The sequence below is a fragment of the Prinia subflava genome, chromosome 2, assembly GCF_021018805.1.
Source record: "Prinia subflava isolate CZ2003 ecotype Zambia chromosome 2, Cam_Psub_1.2, whole genome shotgun sequence".
NCBI lineage: Eukaryota > Metazoa > Chordata > Aves > Passeriformes > Cisticolidae > Prinia > Prinia subflava.
Genome location: NC_086248.1, coordinates 36997349 through 37009545, shown reverse-complemented (window position 1 = coordinate 37009545; position 12197 = coordinate 36997349). Strand labels below are relative to the sequence as shown.

The window sequence follows — 12197 nt, the reverse complement described above, 5'->3', positions numbered from 1 at the left end:
ATAGAAAATGTTGGTTAAATATCTGGTTTGTGTACTATTTATTGATTTTCCACTTCCACCCATCAACTCCTTGACACTAATAATGGAACAACCAGTTCTAAGAAATATTGTCTTTCACCTTTTTCTCATATGAAACTTATGTGTCTACACGTACAGCCTTGCTCATGATCAGAGAAATTTGATGTTTACCCTACTCAATCATCTGATCCTGTGCCTGAGCATCAGAGAGGGTCTCCTGGTAACCAGCCACTCACTACAGCAAGTAAACATTCACGCCCTTTATGACCTGTCTCTCCAGCATGGATCACCCACTCTCTTAGGTTTAGGGCTTTTTACCAGTGCAATAATAAAACTAATTTCCTGGAAACCTCCGCAAAAGCAGACCTCAGCTGGTGTTCTGGTACCAAATCTAAAATAACTGTGAATGTTTTCTGGGGACTTTGCTGAGTTATGACTTGTCCTTTGCTGAAGTTCCCAAATTATTACCTGATCTGTAACCTAAAACTGGTTTCCATGAGAAATGGTTTCAGTTTGGTTCCTCACTGAGATCTGAAAATAGTGATCTGGCACAAACGTCCTGCCCATGTTACCAACCACAGTTTTCATGTACAGCAAGCACTCCTGTGACATAGATTGATTACAGTTAGCCAACAAGAATTATTTCTACCAGACAGTGAGATCACCTTGTGAGTGTGGAGACTGCTTTGGAGGAGGTTGCTGTTTTAAGCTTGCTTGCCCACAAGTCTGTTTATTCTCATGTATCTTATGTGGTCAGGGTGGTGGTGCTGGAGATTTTAATTTCTGAGCAATTTCTTTTAGTTTATTAAATGAATTTAGTTTCAAATGGAGTACTGGGTTTTCATTTGTGGTGCTGCTTTTCCTGTTACTGTTGTTGTGGTTTACCGTCCATGCTGGGGTGTTCAAAAACTGCTCTTCAAACTTCACCAAACTTGTTTTGCGATTTGTGTTTTTGCAGTTCTGAGCATTTCTTATTCCCAGGATGTTGAGCATGGACTGTAACTCCCTGCAAGAGGAATAACAGTATATACAGTGCTGGGACGCCACTGGAGGCTTGTGGCTTCAGCCAGACTCATTTCAAGTCCTTGTTGGTCAGGAACTGAGAGGATGTAGAGATCCAGACAGAGCTTGCAATAGCAGTAAAGCCTTCTTTAACATACAGATGTTGTTAAGGAGTTGCATTTTCAGATTGGCTTCTTCCCTATATCCAATAGTGCATTTTAATTGCCAAAACAACTCATGGAGAAGACAAATAAATAAAGGAGAGATAGCAGAGTCTTTCCCAGGCTTAAGCAATGATTTAGAGGATGATGTTAGGCAAGTTTTGGTATTAATTTTCCTCTTTGTAAGATAGAGATCTTAAGATTAATCACAGTGGGCCAGTCTCTCAAGGATGTCATGAAGGTTAACTCCTATTAGAAAGTATTCTGAGCCAATCAAAGAAAAGGTTCTACCCACACGAACATAGTGGGAGGCTTGGCATTTCTCTGCTCAGCTATAGTGACGACATTTGAGATCGTGACTCCAGTTCCCAAACATGAGCAATATGGGATTTCAGCTGGGGAGGTAGGAGTGAAACAGTGCAAGAACACATCAGGAAAGGGACAACTGAGGGCACCATCTGCTCAGACCTTCAATGGCCAGCGGAGCATTTCAAGTGCATATTCAGTATATATTTCTGTAGGCTGCAGAAAGGTACTGTTAAACAGCACAAGAAGCACAGAAAATCACGAAGATTCCCCCCTTTCCTTTGACGGCAGCTCTGCTGTCAAAGCTGTGTGCTTGGCAAGGGCAACATATCTGACAAAGTCTGCTCAGATGGTACTTACAATCATAACAAGGTCTGCTTGAATAACATCACCTCGAGTCTGAGACTCCCTCAGAGATGCACAGATGCTTCTGCTGGGAATCTCTCCAGTGAGGTGTGCACCACGGGGTCACAGCAGCTGTGGAAGAGCTGCTGAAACTCAGTCACAAATGCCCACAGCTGTGCCCTTTGCCTTACTCTCATGTCATGTCTCTCACAATGGTCCTCTCTGCTCCCAGCCCTGTATAATGCCAGCAATGCCATGGCCACCCACAGGAGTCCTTAGTGTCCCTTCATCACTACCCATCCCAAACCCATTTATTTATTGCTTGCTTGAAGATGGACTCATCACCCTTGTCTGTAATAACTCCTCTTGCACAGCCTCCCAGCTTCTACCACTGTGCCATTTTCTTCACACCCCAGTCACATCCCTGGCAGTTTTCCACCACTTTCCCACTCCCATTACAAACAGATTAGTAACTCCCAAACTAACTTTTCATTTGTTTTTAATAGAGATGGTGAGTTCCCTATGTGATAACTTTTGCATGTGTCATCATCATCTCCATCATTCTTTCCAGTATTTTAAAGCCTTTAGGGTTCTTTGCTTTATGCCAAAATAATTTTGCCATTTAACAAAGGAAGGCAGAGTCGGTTTTCTCTGAAGCTCAAGTTCGGTGCAAAATAAATATTGGAAACCACCAGCATAACCAGTTCTTAATCCTGTGGTAGTCTGCAATATGTTCCAGTGCTCCATGGCCCTTATCATTAGAAAATGTTTCTTATGGCTGAAATAAATCTTCCTTGCTGTCCATTAAGCTTGTTACACGTCGTGCTATTGCCACTAGGTATGGACAACATTTTCTCACAGTGCCCGTTGCAGCTATGTTTTACGTATTTGAAGACTGTCTCCTTGTCTTTTCCACAGTAGATACAGTCTCATTTTTCAATTTTTCCCCTGAGTTCACATTTACTAGACCTCTAATCACTCTTGTTGCTTTTGTCTGAGATTTCTCCAGCATGTTAGTAGGGCAGCTAAATATATCACTGCTCTTCTTTGAGATTCAAATCGGTCTTTATGCTATGAATTATCCCCAGAGCTCCCATAGGCTTGGTTAGCAGCCTATTCACCTAAATCCTTTGCTAAACCACCACTTTCTAGGATAAAGCCCCTATTCCTGTAGGTAAGCTGCCTTTATTTATCCCTAGCTTCATGGTCTTTCATTTGGCTGTCAAAGCATGTACTGTTTAACTGACCTTCCTTTAACAAGTAATCCAGATCAATTTTTCTAGCTGACCTAGCCCTAATACTTCTTCACTGTTAGTTTTTTGTTGGTTTTTTTTTTTAATCTCCAGATCTTCAGCCGGGACCAGCAAGAAAACCTGTGGGACCCTGCAAGGAACAGCCCCCAGGGGAACAAACTCTCATTTATGGGCAACGTTTAATCTATTCAGGAGGGGCTCTTTTACTTTGCAGATCTCATTTATTTTCACAGCACTGTGCGCAGTGAAATCACATCTTACAAAACCCTAAATGTGTTGTGTCATTGCATTTTCCCTTACCAAACCTGAGATCTGCTCAGGAAGCGATAACAAACCTGCTATCTGGAAGCAACCTACAGCTTTCCTAGGGAGTGGCAAAGAGTTTGAGAAACAAAAACTGGTGTGTTGCTTGGAAAAGAAAGAGAAATGTAAAAGCAGAAAAGCTATTAGACATAGGAAGAGTGTATCTTTACTCATTTCATAAAGATACGAATTCATACTGGAACTGACTATCTAAATTGATTGCATCTGCTAAACATTAACTGAGCACACATTTCTGAACTGTTTGCTGCTTTTTTGATCCCACTGGGTAGTCGGCTTCTGATATTTCCACTGAACCGTGTTTAATCATGTTTAGCAATGTTTTAGTGATAAGTGATAGCTCCACTTCCAGCCTTTGATGCATATGATTATATTACCTCCTTCTTCAGTAAATGCAAAAATCCACTGGTAGCTGGTACTACTGACGTCTGAGGAAGTCGGGGCTGTTATTGTTTCAGTGTTCAGCATGCTGCTGCTGCTGCACCGCTTTGATCCGTGGCCTTACGTGGCTTTTTAAAGTGGAGGAGGGTGGAGGGAGAAGGGTTACTGGGCTTGTAAACATTTCTATTACATCAGATTAACTTCCCTGCCATGTACAATCTGCTGGTGTGACTCAGACTTTCACATTTTATAAAGTCAGTTATGTCTACCGGGACTACAACCATTCTGAGAAATTCTAGATAAATGTGAATTAGTTTTATTCTTATCTTGTTACACAATGTACAATTGTACCAAAAAAATGCCCTTTTGTTGACTTTTAGTGCAGATGTGCAACCACTGGCAGATAATGAGAACAACATGTTCCCTGTCTCACCAGCTCTTTTCTTCTTTGGCTGAAAGCCTTAACCCAGGTTTAGGACTAATCCGTGCTCATTGAATGCACGGTGTTCTCAGCTGCTCTCCACCCACCTCTCAACTTTCCTTTTATTCATTGGAACTCCACCACGGTGACCTGAGATAGAAGCCTCTAAATAGCTGGAGTCATGTTTCTCAGAGTAGATCATTCAGCCACTTTTACTCTGGGAAATACGGCATGCTTTTTTGCAGTTACAAGATCTGGACAAGGCAATTTGTTTTTGTCCTTGATTTGGTTTAGGGCACCACCAGTAGCATGGGAAAAGTGACAGTCATTACCAGCACAAATATTAATGTCTCGTAGGAAATATCTGGGGCACCACGTGTAACATTTTCCCTTCAGGACATTCTGGGCAGGATTTTCAAACACTCCATGACCGTCCAAGTTTACAGCTGCCTTGTTATTTCCCACACACTTTCTTGCCAAATGTTTCCACTGTTGTCTGCCATTCAAATAGTTTCTTACTAGAAGGGTAGTAATTTTCATTGTGTTAGGGAACAAGCAGGTTCATGGGTTGTTTGCAGATACCTTTAGCAATGGCTGTGATTTCTTCAGCACTGGGGTAATCAAAGAGTGCTTTTCTTTTTGGATGGCCTACCTGCCTGCCTCACAAAGGCACATCATCATTTCTAACTTTTCTGGCAACAGTAAATAAGACTCATCCACTAGCCCCAGGCAGAGGAAAAAACTGCACCCTATCCTTGAAGAAAACATGATGATGATTTGGAGGGATGCCCCAGATACTCCCCCAGGGTCGTGTAATGCATCAACACAGCTCTGCAGCGTGGAGAATCGAAACCTATGTTTTTGAAAGTGCAGGGTGGGACTTACAGACAAATAAAGACAATAAGTGAGAAAAAAAATTCAGGAGATTGTGACTGATCCTTACCAGTCCTTCACATAGAGTAGAGGACATCATCCTGTAATTGCTACTAAGCAAAGAAGACACTAAAAACCATACAAGGAACTCTTCAAGATACTCACTAGATCAGCCATCACAGTGGGCTGCAGATCAGAGGTATCTTCTAGCATCATGCAGAAAAACCATTGCCACACACCAGGGTCTCACATGGGGATGGGAAACAAGACCAGAACACAAATCAAGAAAGAAACTTTGATTGCCACAAATGAGTTTCTTGGTCTTTCTTTCTGCACCTGTATTTAATCCCATGCTCACAGCCCATCCTGAATGCAGAAGCCTCTGGGAGGACAACCCAGTGCACAACTCTCCTTCAGGTGGATGGGGACCTTGGTGTGGGTGAGAGGTGAGGCAGGTGCTGACAGCCTTCCAGCCAGTGAAGCCCTTTCACCAGGCTGCCATGGGCCAGTGAGCTGTGGGGCAGGTCAGGGAGATTTTAACACTCAGAGGAGTGTGTCAGTGCAGGACACAAGCCTAAAGATGCTCTGTTTCTGGAAAAGCGTTTTCTTATTAACTAACCGTTTTTTGACAGGGTTTTTACTGAAACAACAGCCTCCCCCAGGGCAGGTAAATGTGACTGTGGCAGCAGTTAGCAATCCCCGGGGCCTTCCTGCATCTAGGATACAATTAGATCCATTTGTCTGCAAATGCTTTAAATATTTCAGCTGGTATGCCATTAAGGAATAAGAAAGGATTTTATGTGAAGAGCAACTCAGAGCACTGCAAAGCAGCCAATATCACAGACAAGGCATAAGAATGATTTGGGATAGATAATGGTTGTGAGTAATGTTATAAATGATCTCATAGACTTTTTATTTTTTTCTTCTGTGAAGTAAATGACCTTCCTTCTCCCACTTAGGGAGCTGTGTGGCCATTAGAGTGTGAAAAATGTTTCTCTCAGTCAGGACCACTCAGTACATTTATATTGAGGTCCACTGGATAATTTTAATGACGTCTGCTCATTTTCACTCAGCTCTTTCTTGTGATCTTGCCAAGACACAGCGATGACGGCAAGGAACAAGGGCTCTCTCACAAGATGCAGGAGGCTTCTTGTCTAGGTCTTCTCTGTTGTCTGGAACAGCACTTATGCACCTTTGTCTTTTCAACTTCAGATTCAGTGCTAGTGTTCTTATTGACAGCAGCAGGAAGATTTACTCATACTACAGCTAAATTGATAGGTGTCAGTGAGAACCACAGCATAACATGGTGAGACACTGGACCCCTGCAGCAGCAAACAGAAGATCCTTCTTTCAAAGGTCTGATGGGCAGCAACATGAACGCAGCAGGCATGTGAGGATGCAGACAGTGGCAGTCTTCTGTGAGCAGGAGGCCAGAGAAAATAGGGTGTGACCCACAGCACGGAGGTGATGCTACCAAGTGGGTTATCAGTGGAGATTGCACAGTGTCAGCAGCTGACCCAGCTTTCTCCTTGCCTTTCTCGACCATGTCTTGCATGTGCCACATCGTTCACCCCTGTCGCTGTACATGTAATCACAAAGCTGTAGTGTGGAAGTTCTAATTTGTGACATGCCCAGAGAGAGGCAGGGCTGCCCCAAGATCCTGTCTTTGCTCTCTTCCTGTATTAAGGCCTTGACAAACAAGTTCAATTTGGAAAAGAGTCCCACTCAGGACCCACTTAAAATCTTTCCTCCTTACTTGGTAGAATTTTCCTTCTTTCCTTCTCTGTGACATGTGCAAGTGACGTGAAAACAACTATACCTTCATTATGCCTTTGTTTTCAGGAGATACTGGCATGAGAGATCTCATGAAAGGAGGCTTTGTGCCCTAGTCAGGTTTTATTATTCTAGATGTCTAGAAGTGGATGAACAGCTTGCAAAAACCCTGCATACTTGCTATAAGTTCAAGCACTTGTAATCATGTATTCAAAATTGTTAGACATTGTAGCTAAAAGTCCAACTGAGACATCTTTAGGAAGAGCAAAACCCCCACGAAAATACTTCTCTGATAGAAATTATTCAAATCCTTATTAGTCTCACCCATTCTACTAGTCAAAGACTATTTGAAGGATTCCTGCATAGAACAAGCTTCAGCACACATGGCAGCAATTGTGCAACTTCTTTTGATTCCCGAATCACTATATTTACCACAAAAACTTTGTTTCAGTCAGAATCCCTTTGCAAATGTGTTTCAACTTAATATGTCAGTTAAAGCATGCCACAAAAACTGCAGCCCTGCCTCCTTTTTCATTCTGAATTTGTTCTGGCAAAGCTCCCCTCAAGTCAAGCAGAGACACCACCACTCTGGACAAAAGCTTCACAGTTTGACTCAATAAACTTGTCATCTTCACAAAAAGAAATGGATAAAGATGCAAACTAGCCATTGTCCTGGCATGTCACGTAGCTCTTAGGCGGGACACTTTGTGGAGCCTCTAAGTGGGCCACCAGACCAGCGCTGGCAGTGATCAGTGCTGCTGAGCTTAAACCTTTAGTCACAGCGGTCCTGCAGTGATTCGCAGATCGCTCTGCTGTGAGCAGCTGTGGTGGCCACACGGGAGCAGGTGAACACCCAGGTGAAGCCTGAAAGTTCTGACGCATTTCTGGTGCTCACACCAACACTGTGGCCCCCTGCCCTGCCCCACCTCACGGCATGGGGGGAGCACACTTAGGTACATCCACGCTGAGCACTGGAAACCTGCCAGGGATACACCCACAAGTGCCCATCACTGCTTTGCAGCCTTCCTGGCAGAACACAACTGCTTCCCATGGCTTTCTCCCCTTTCTGTAGATAAGGTCAGACAGCACTAGAATGTGGGCTCCCTGCTGGTGCCTGCTGAGGGTGGCTCTGGTGCCAGAGGTGAGGTGTAATTAAGGTGAGGTGTAATTAAGACAGGGGCAGGTGCCTCCCACAAGGTGCGGGCTGACCGGTTGTGTGCAGAGACCTCATGCTTGACTGGTAAATTATCACATCATACTTCCAGGGAGAGTAGGTGGTGTGTTCATGCCATATTAGAGCACACACCGTGCTACATTTAACAGAATATTTCTTTCAAGTTTATCAGTGTTTTTCAGAACCCATAGACCAAAATATCTAATGTAGCTCATTTACCTTATGCTCAACATCATTGAATATTGGTCCCTAAAATTTATGGGCATTCAGGGTGACAGATTGCCTGGATTTGAGATAGATATCATTGTGCAATCAAATGTTCCTCTTTGGAGTTGAAAAAGGAAATGATTTAGTGGAGTATTGATTTTATAAGGAGAGGAGGAATTACAATTGGTGATTGGAGTTAGTCCAGCCAGAGATGAGTCAAAGCAAATGAGAAGATTCATGCACTTATGTTAGGAACTAGTTTCCCTTACTTAGATAATTACTTATCTGTCATTGTAGAAAACATTACAAATGCAAATGCAATGTCTCTGTGAGATAGGAAAGGGTTGTTGTCTTCCATTGTGCTCACAACAGAGGCCCAGAACATTCAGGCAATGCCCACACGGTTTGTTGAGATTCCTCTGGAAGGCCACCAAGATGGTCCAAGCTGTTCAGGCACTCCATCTGCCATCAGATCAGGGATATGGTTCACCATGCAACCCACCTCAAAAGGTCATTCTCACACTGCCCCCACAGCTGACATGCTCATATCCTCTGATCCCAATCTCTGGAAGTATAGACATGTTAGGTATCCAAATCCCTACAAGCCTTCAGCTTCCCACTGACCACAGTGCTATGATAGACTGGTATGGGTGAGCAGAAAGGGACCTTTGGAACAGGGTATGTCATCACCTGTGTTGGGATCAAACACAGAGAGCCCCAGACAGACTGCTCTCCCCTACACCAGGAGCTCTGAAATTTTCTAGAGCCTTTTTCCACCAAGCTCAGACCTGACAAGCTCAGGGCAAGCCCATGACCCTCACTTCTTTTTGCATAGAGGAGATGGAAGACACTGCATGAACTAAAAGTTCACCCAAGGCCCTAAATCAAAATAATAAGCAGATGTAGAGTGCAAAACTATTCTGCAACTGTCAAAAGCAAAAACATCTGTTCTCTAATACAAGAAAATTATAATGATCCCCTGCAGAGAGGTTACTGCCAAGGGGTAAACCCAAAAACAGTCGACATTTAATAGCTTTGCACCATTAATGACTAAAAACAACACTAAACTTTTACAAAAGTTCCAGACTTCCTCACTGGGAAATGCACAGATAATAGAGGTATTTTCTTTTTTTTTTTTTTTTTTTTTTTTTTTTTTTTTTTTTTTTTTTTTTTTTTTTTTTCATTTGGGCCAGCTCAGATAAAGCACAGACCCCACACTGGAAGGCTGGTCACTCTCCATTACAACAGCCATCTGGAATTCTCTCAGTCTAAATGTGCCCAGGCCATCACTGGTTTATTACTGGAATAGGCCACTGCAGAAGAAGAGAAAGCAGAAAATTGTAACATGACCTAAAGCTTAAAAATAAGTAAGAAATACAGTCTGCCCTTTTAGCACTTTCTTGGGGTCTGAAGAAGTTCCATAAATCAAGAATGAGAGCCACTAGCCCTTTCTGACTTACTAAGTCAGGTGTCAAATCCAGATTAGTAGCTATCCATCCATCTTCTCGGTAAAGTGGATCTGTTTCCATCATCTATAAAAGAACAGAGATGGGACAGTGTACCCTACTATACCAAAAAAATAAAATAAAATAAAAATAAGATAAAATAAAAATTAAATTAAATTAAAATAAAAATAAGATAAAATAAAAATAAAATAAAATAAAATAAAAGTAGAAAATCCCCCAAATATCTTGGTGGTCTTCCTCTGGATCCTGTTCATATTTTTCATGCAGTCCTTTACCAACCTGGAGAAGCAGTGCCAGCTCACTGGCCTGGCTTGGAAGTCAAAGTCCCACAGAAGGGACTGCCTCTAGTAAGAGCCCTTGGGCTCCCAGTGGTGACACCAGCTGCTAACACCCTTCCTGATGCACAGAGGAGGTGTGGGGATAACTGTGGCTTGTGCATCCGTGGTCTTCCATGAGGTGGTAGACCCAGAGTCAAGACCTGGCAGTCACATTCCTCCTGTCAAGCATCCTCAGGATTACCTGCATTGCTACTCCTCGGGGTCTTCCCTTCTCCTTGCAGTGGTGGCTTTCCCAAAGCAGCAATCCTGTAGTTCCTCTTTCAGTAGGAAAAGGTGCACCAGGATTCCAGACGCAGGGATACACCTCGTGTCCAAGATCCAGCTATGGAGGCCAAATGCAAGAACATGCAGTCTTGTCAGTTTTCTCACAACTTCAGGGCTCCATGCAGGACTCAGAGCAAACTCCAGAGAGGGTATTCCAGAACACAGCCTATGTTTCCAAAAGTGGATTCTGTGGAGGGCAAACAGAAGGCCAGGTTTCTTTACAGGTTCCATGCCTAGAGATGTTAAGTGAAGTGCACTCTGCTTTGACCGCTGGGCACCCAGGCAATAAAGAAAAATCAGCCTTAAATTTTCCAGCAAGGGCACTTTAGTTAGACTGTGTTGGATGGATGCTGAGGATGGCTCAGGAGAAAAGCCCAGAGTAAGACGCTGACATTCAGGTCTCTAAACACAGCTGTCAATCTCCTCGTCTGGCTCTCCTCATCACTGCCTAGCCCCTTATGCAGATGCCCATGCACAAAGCAACCCCTATTTAAAACAAAACAAAGTTTTTCTTATCACCTATGGGGGTAGGGCTTTGTAACACATGGCGTTGTTTTTCTTCCAAGCTTAACAAAGGTCCGCGGCAGGATTTATCAGCTCACCAACTCTCTTTATTCAGCGCAGGTGAGAGAACAAAGCGGTGCCTCCCTGCCTGCCCTCGAGGACCTTACACAGCGCCTACACAAACATTAGCGATGTGTGTGCCTGTCGCACTGTGCACTTGCAGGGTGGAAGTGTCAATCTGATCTCCTGAAAGGGTGTTTTTCAGGATGCCTCATGACATAATAGTCTTGTAGCATCTTTAATTTAAAATAAAAGCTCCTGCGGAGGATTGCTCTCGCAGGCTTTTCCCGACCTGAAGAACTCAAGCAGGGAGATGGCATGCAGACAGCTATACCTCAGAGGATTCCACTCACGGCTCCCTCATTGTTTGTTTGACGGTAATGTAGAAAAGGTGCAATCGAGATCAGCATCAGGCATGCCGTGTGTCACCCAAATACACAGAGAGATGTAGATGCAGGTCTGAAAATCTGTAGGCATACTTAACTAGCTGCTTTTGATCTGTATAGCACCGTGAGGCAACAGCAACTCCCACTAGACAGATGAGCAGAGGCTGAAGGAGGCAGAGGTCAGGTCTGTACAGTGTCATCCACAGGCACGTGCGCTGACACTATTAAACAAGGTGGTGTCAAAGAAAAGCTATCTGATTCACCAAATTGTAGATCTGCCCATGCACTGTATCCATTCTGAGAGTGATTTTAAATGGATTTTGGCCGAGGAACCCCAAAAATATACATTTGCATCTTTCTTCACACAGAGGAGATGCCTGACCTTATTTACAGTGGGGACACACAAGTGACATTGTCAGCACAGGTATGGGGAAGAATCCCTGCAGGGGGAGAAGAGTGGCTGAGGGTGAGGTGGAGGTCCCTGATCTGGAATTGACACCAGCACTGGGGTGTCTGCAAAGCTCAGCCTCAGGAGCATGAGGTCAGGGTACCCTCACTGCTGCCAGGTAACATATGTCCAACCACAGCTGTGTCCACAAGAGGATCAGGGGGGAGAGAAGGAGGATTAGGGCATATCAAGAGAGGAAAGACATCATCGGCTGCACAGGAATGCTGTTTTTAGCTACTGTCTGCCATTCCTTTTCCTCCTTTTATTCTATTTCTATTCTATTCATATCCTATGAATAATTTAGAAAATTAATAGATTAAAAATTAATATATGCCATTGTAGAATGTGCATGAAGGCACATTGCAAGAGATTATCCTTTCCCCATTCATACTGTGGGCCCGAGGCTGACCTTAGCTACCTCTCTGGACTCAAACATTTTTATTTTTACCTTTGTGCATTTTGGATCCAACAGCTCAGGGAAAACTGAACAAAGCTG

At 43.6% G+C, this 12197-nt stretch overlaps 1 long non-coding RNA gene across 1 annotated transcript; it reads right to left on the bottom strand.

The window, feature by feature from the left end:
• Window positions 1-8280: 8280 nt before the first annotated feature.
• On the bottom strand, window positions 8281-11390 carry LOC134547710 (uncharacterized). Its single transcript, XR_010079566.1, has 3 exons — window positions 10221-11390; window positions 9696-9767; window positions 8281-8697 (listed from the first exon to the last, which is right to left on the bottom strand). It is a non-coding gene; the product is annotated as an uncharacterized LOC134547710 (long non-coding RNA).
• Between the last annotated feature and the right edge of the window lie 807 nt (window positions 11391-12197).